Genomic DNA, 6,918 nt, shown 5'->3' on the forward strand with positions numbered 1-6,918 from the left:
GATTATTTGTTATTGCAAGGCAATCTGTCGTGACATTTTGAATTACAAAGGTTTCCTTTTTTCCTACAAAAGCACCTTTTTGAAATACATGCCTTCTTGCACATACAGTGAACAAATCCTTGTCCTGATCTTAAGGCTGCCATTTTGGCCGCAGTTCTTGATGATAACTCTGTCTCTGGCACATCTTCCAGCAGCAAGAATTTCTCTTTGGACACGTCGAATTCGGTTCTGGAAGAGAACTTTTAATTAGCTTGTTTGAAAGGCGATTAGGTACTTAATACATATTATAAAATATATTACAATGTAAGTATCAAAACTTAAAATATTAATTAATTACTTGAATACTTAGGAACATTTTCAGAGCATTAAATCAATGAAGTAATGAATATGTCTGACATTTGTCCTTAATTATGGAAATCAATTCAGAAATACATACCTACGATACAATTTGTCGAGTATCCCATACTTCGTTCCAATCTTGTGCAAGCCCTGCTAATCTTTCTGAAGAACTAGTCCAATAATATTGGGGAAATCTGCTTTTGCTCTGTCGATGACAGGAATCGGTATAATTATATTGTCACTGATTTCTGAAGTGGCGTGTATTGAATCTAAAGCCATCTTCATTCTTTTGGCTTGTTTCGTCAGGTTTTCATGAGCGTTTTCTCTAGCCGTTCGTATCTGAGATTGTTGTTCCGTAACAGCTTCAGCTTCTGGGTCTTCGTGACAAGCTGGAGCTATTTGAGGCTCTGCAATCTTACTAGCTACGACTGGATCCTCTTGATTGGCTGCTGCTATTGTTGGAGACTGTGTACCTGTACTGGGCAAAGCTTTGCATCTTGTTGCTCTTAATTTTAATATTTGCCCCCAAATAAATTTAGTGAAAATAGTTCTGTGTAGTTTAGTTAGAACGCGTTCTTACTAGTTGATACTGATAGCCTTAGTTACAACTAGACTTTACTGCTGGTCAAAAGCGAAAGTCAGTTAAAACTAGTTTTAACTAGGCAAAAAGCGTTTTGACGAAGTGGCTCAGTGAGATCTAGTTTAAACTAGTAAGAACGCATTCTAACTAAAAACGGGTTTTTACACCCCTCATTTATATAATAGCAACAGAATTCCCAGAATCCAACGTCAAGGCCTTCAGCTATCTAAAAAACGCTATATAAAGGGATGCTGCTCCATTGTGATGGGTCACAATTATTGATACGTTCCCAGAATAAAACTGTCACTCTGCAGCGAAGTGTGCGCTGATAGGAAAGTTACTGGCTGATTAAAACCGGGTGCCGGGCCGAGACTCGGATAAGGATCCTTTGCCGTTCGTGGTCGAGTGCTCTACCGACTGAGCTACCGAAGCACGACTCGCGACCCCTCCTCACAGCTTTACTTCCGCCAGTACCTCGTCTCCTACCTTCCAGACTTCACAGACGCTCCTCTTCGAAACGTGCAGAACTAGCACTCCTGGCAGAAACTAGCGCTGCTTTCTTCCAGGAGCGCTACTTCCTGTACCACTGCTACTCGTTTCGTTTCCTGTTCCACTCGCAAATACAGCGGCTGAAAAACGACTGTCTGTATTCCTCCGTATGAGCACTAATTTCTCGTATATTATCTTCGTGGTACGAGGTGCATTCAAGTTCTAAGGCCTCCGATTTTTTTTCTAATTAACCACTCACCCGAAATCGATGAAACTGGCGTTACTTCTCGACGTAATCGCCCTGCTGACGTACACATTTTTCACAACGCTGACGCCATGATTCCATGGCAGCGGTGAAGGCTTCTTTAGGAGTCTGTTTTGACACTGGAAAATCGCTGAGGCAATAGCAGCACCGCTGGTGAATGTGCGGCCACGGAGAGTGTCTTTCATTGTTGGAAAAAGCCAAAAGTCACTAGGAGCCAGGTCAGGTGAGTAGGGAGCATGAGGAATCACTTCAAAGTTGTTATCACGAAGAAACTGTTGTGTAACGTTAGCTCGATGTGCGGGTGCGTTGTCTTGGTGAAACAGCACACGTGCAGCCCTTCCCAGACGTCTTTGTTGCAGTACAGGAAGGAATTTGTTCTTAAAAACATTTTCGTAGGATGCATCTGTTACCGTAGTGCCCTTTGGAACGCAATGGGTATGGATTACGCCCTCGCTGTCCCAGAACATGGACACCATCATTTTTTCAGCACTGGCGGTTACCTGAAATTTTTTTGGTGGCAGTGAATCTGTGTGCTTCCACTGAGCTGACTGGCGCTTTGTTTCTGGATTGTAAAATAGCATCCACGTCTCATCCATTGTCACAAACGACGAAAAGAAAGTCCCATTCATGCTGTCGTTGTGCGTCAACATTGCTTGGCAACATGCCACACGGGCAGCCATGTGGTCGTCCGTCAGCATTCGTGACACCCACCTGGATGACACTTTTCGCATTTTCAGGTCGTCAAGGAGGATTGAGTGCACAGAACCTACAGAAATGCCAACTCTGGAGGCGATCTGTTCAACAGTCATTCGGCAATCCCCCAAAACAATTCTCTCCACTTTCTCGATCATGTCGTCAGACCGGCTTGTGCGAGCCCGAGGTTGTTTCGGTTTGTTGTCACATGATGTTCTGCCTTCATTAAACTGTCGCACCCACGAACGCACTTTCGACACATCCATAACACCATCACCACATGTCTCCTTCAACTGTCGATGAATTTCAATTGGTTTCACACCACGCAAATTCAGAAAACGAATGATTGCATGCTGTTCAAGTAAGGAAAACGTCGCCATTTTAAGTATTTAAAACAGTTCTCATTCTCGCCGCTGGCGGTAAAATTCCATCTGCCGTATGGTGCTGCCATCTCTGGGACGTATTGACAATGAACGTGGCCTCGTTTTAAAACAATGCGCATGTTTCTATCTCTTTCCAGTCCGGAGAAAAAAAAATCGGAGGCCTTAGAACTTGAATGCACCTCGTATTTACGCGAAACGTGCGTCGACGGTGGTTTGTTCTCCAGTCAGCTTCATATATTGGTTCTCTAAATATTCTCAATCCCTCCAGGGATTTCCATTTCAATTCCCGAAGCATCTCCATAATACTGGCTTGTTGATCGAACCTCCCTTTTATCCGACCTGGTATGGATCCTAAACAGTCGAGCAGTACTCAAGAATACGTTGCACTAGCGTCTTGCACGCGGTCTCCTTTACAGATGACCCACACTTCTCCAAAATTTTCCCAATAAACTGAACTTGATCTTTCCTAACATTTGGTTTAAGAGTCATGAAAGAAGGTTGTGTCTGTGGAAGAGGCCTGGAGACACTGTAAGGTTTCAGATTATATAAAGGTAAGACAGAGGTTTAGGAACCAGGTCTTAAATTGTAAGTTACTTCCATGGGCAGATGTCGACTCTACCACAATCTATTGGTTATGTAGAGTAAAACTGAAGAAACAGCAAAGAGGTGGGAATTTAAGGAGATAGGACCTGGATAAATTGAAAGAACCACAGGTTGTAGAGAGTTTCAGAGAGAGCATTAGGGAACGATTGACAGGAACAGGGGAAATAAATGCGGTAGAAAAGGAATGGGTAGCTTCGAGTGATGAAATAGAGAAGGCAGCAGAGGATCAAGTAGGTAAAAAGCCGATGTCTAGTAGAAATCCTTGGGCAACAGAAGACATATGAACGTAATTGATGCAGTCAATGAAGCAGGCAAAAAGGAATACAAACGTCTCAAAAATGAGATCGACAGAAAGTGCAAAATGTCTAAGCAGGAGTGGCTAGAGGACAAATGTAAGGATGTAGAGACATCACTAGCGCTAAGATAGATACTGCCTACAGGAAAATTAAAGAGACCTTTGGAGAAAAGAGAACCACTGGCATGAATATCAAGAGCTCAGATGGAAAACCAGTTCTAAGCAAAAGAAGGGATAGCAGAAAGGTGGAAGGAGTATATAGAGGGTCTATACAAGGGCGATGTACTTGAGGGTAATGTTTTGGAAATCGAAGAGGACGAAAGTGAAGATGAAATGGGAGATTTGATGCTGCGTGAAGAATTGACATAGTACTGAAAGATCTTAGTCGAAACAAGGCCCGGAGTAGACAACATTGCGTTAGAACTACTGATAGCCTTGGTAGAGCCAGCCATGACAGAACTGTTCCAAGTGGTGCGAGAGATGTATGAGACAGGCGAAATACTCTCAGACTTCAAGAGGAATGTAGTAACCATCATTTCAAAGAAAGAGTTGCTGGCAGGTGTGAAAATTACCCAACTATCAGCTTAATAAGTCACGGCTGCAAAATACTAACATAAAATTCCTTACAGAAGAATGGATAAACTGGTAGAGCCTGCCTCAGTGAAGATCATTTTGCATTCCGCAGATATGTAGGAACACACGAGGCAATACTAACTCTACGACTTATCTTAGAAGACGGGTTCAGGAAAGGCAAACCCATTTTATAGCATTTGTAGACTTAGAGAAAGCCTTAGACAATGTTGACTGGAATACCCCATTCAAATTTTGAAGGTGTCAGGGGTAAAGTACAGGGAGCGAAGGGCTATTTACAATTTGTACAGGAAACAGATGACAATTATAAGAGTTGAGGGGCACAAAAGGGAAGCAGTGGTTGAGAAGGAAGTGAGACGGTGTTGTAGCTAATTCCCTATGTTATTCAGTCTGTATATTAAGCAAGTAGTAAAGGAAACAAAAGAAAAATTTGGAGTAGGAATTAAAATCCAGGGATAAGAAATAAAAGATTTATTTCTCAATAGCTTGACATTTGTTTCTGCAGCTATTTCTTCCCTGAGCTTCCTAATTATTTCAGTCGTAACTGACTTTGCTTTGATACCTTTAGAAACAACTGGCGTCAGCTAAGGGACTTTCACTTGTAGTCTGTGGCATTCGGCTCTTCCCACGCCCCGGAGGCCAGGCTGCGGCCGTGTTTGGTAAACAGCGCAGCGTAGTTGTGCCACAGAGTCCTTGGACGGGCTCACTGCTCTCTTTGTGGTCCGACTCTGCAATTTGGCGGGCAGCAGGTTCCTCCAAGGACACCAGCTCCCACCTCACCTTAACTCGCCCCGCCTTTATCTCCGCCGTGCTTTTGTCTGGCTTGATAGCGGGCGCACAGACAATAACCTGCTCACGACGCGGCTGCGAGAACTGAAGGCAAGGCCAACGGTCCTCCGTGATTAAAACCGGCAGCGTATGTGGCTATAGAACTAATATACACGGTGTTACAAAAGGGTACGGCCAAACTTTCAGGAAACATTCCTCACACACAAATAAAGGAAAGATGTTATGTGGACATGTGCCCGGAAACCTCTTAATTTCCATGTTAGAGCTCATTTTAGTTTCTTCAGTATGTACCGTACTTCCTCGATTCACCGCCAGTTGGCCCAATTGAAGGAAGGTAATGTTGACTTCGGTGCTTGTGTTGACATGCGACTCATTGCTCTACAGTACTAGCATCAAGCACATCAGTACGTAGCATCAACAGGTTAGTGTTCATCACGAACGTGGTTTTGCAGTCAGTGCAATGTTTACAAATGCGGAGTTGGCAGATGCCCATTTGATGTATGGATTAGCACGGAGCAATAGCCGTAGCGCGGTACGTTTGTATCGAGACAGATTTCCAGAACAAAGGTGTCCCGACAGGAAGACGTTCGAAGCAATTGATCGGCGTCTTAGGGAGCACGGAACATTCCAGCCTATGACTCGCGCTGGGGAAGACCTTGAACGACGAGGACACCTGCAATGGACAAGGCAATTCTTCGTGCAGTTGACGATAAGACTAATGTCAGCGTCAGAGAAGTTGCTGCTGTACTAGGTAACGTTGACCACGTCACTGTACGGAGAGTGCTACGGGAGACCCAGTTGTTTCCGTACCGTGTACAGTGTGTGCAGGCACTATCAGCAGCTGATTGGCCTCCACGGGTACACTTCTGCGAATGGTTCATCCAACAATGTGTCAATCCTCATTTCAGTGCAAATGTTCTCTTTACGGATGAGGCTTCATTCCAACGTGATCTAATTGTAAATTTTCACAATCAAGATGTGTGGGCTGACGAGAATCCGCACGCAATTGTGCAATCACGTCATCAACACAGATTTTCTGTGAACGTTTGGGCAGGCATTGTTGGTGATGTCTTAATTGAGCCCCATGTTCTTCCACCTACGCTCAATGGAGCACGTTATCATGATTTCATACGGGATACTCTACCTGTGCTGCTAGAACATGTACCTTTACAAGTACGACACAACATGTGGTTCATGCACGATGGAGCTCCTGCACATTTCAGTCGAAGTGTTCGTACGCTTCTCAACAACAGATTCGGTGACCGATGGATTGGTAGAGGCGGACCAATTCCATGGCCTCCACGCTCTCCTGACCTCAACCCTCTTGACTTTCATTTATGGGGGCATTTGAAAGCTCTTGTCTACGCAACCTCGGTACCAAATGTAGAGACTCTTCGTGCTCGTATTGTGGACGGCTGTGATACAACACGCCATTCTCCAGGGCTGCATCAGCTCATCAGGGATTCCATGCGACGTAGGGTGGATGCATATATCCTCGCTAACGGAGGACATTTTGAACATTTCCTGTAACAAAGTGTTTGAAGTCACGTTGGTACTTTCTGTTGCTGTGTTTTTCCATTCCATAATTAATGTGATTTGAAGAGACGTAATAAAATGAGCTCTAACATGGAAAGTAAGCGTTTCCGGACACATGTCCACATAACATATTTTCTTTCTTTGTGTGTGAGGAATGTTTCCTGAAAGTTTGGCCGTACCTTTTTGTAACACCCTGTATACACAAACGGCAGGACTAATTAATATGTTCGTAAGTGCTGACATTTTCTTGTCTAACTCATTTGACTGTGTGAATCACAGCATTCATAAAAAACTTCCTGGCAGATTAAAACCGTGTACCGGACCGGAACTCGAACTCGGTACCTTTGCCTTCCGC

The sequence above is a fragment of the Schistocerca serialis genome, chromosome 9 (genome assembly GCF_023864345.2).
Source record: "Schistocerca serialis cubense isolate TAMUIC-IGC-003099 chromosome 9, iqSchSeri2.2, whole genome shotgun sequence".
Lineage (NCBI taxonomy): Eukaryota > Metazoa > Arthropoda > Insecta > Orthoptera > Acrididae > Schistocerca > Schistocerca serialis.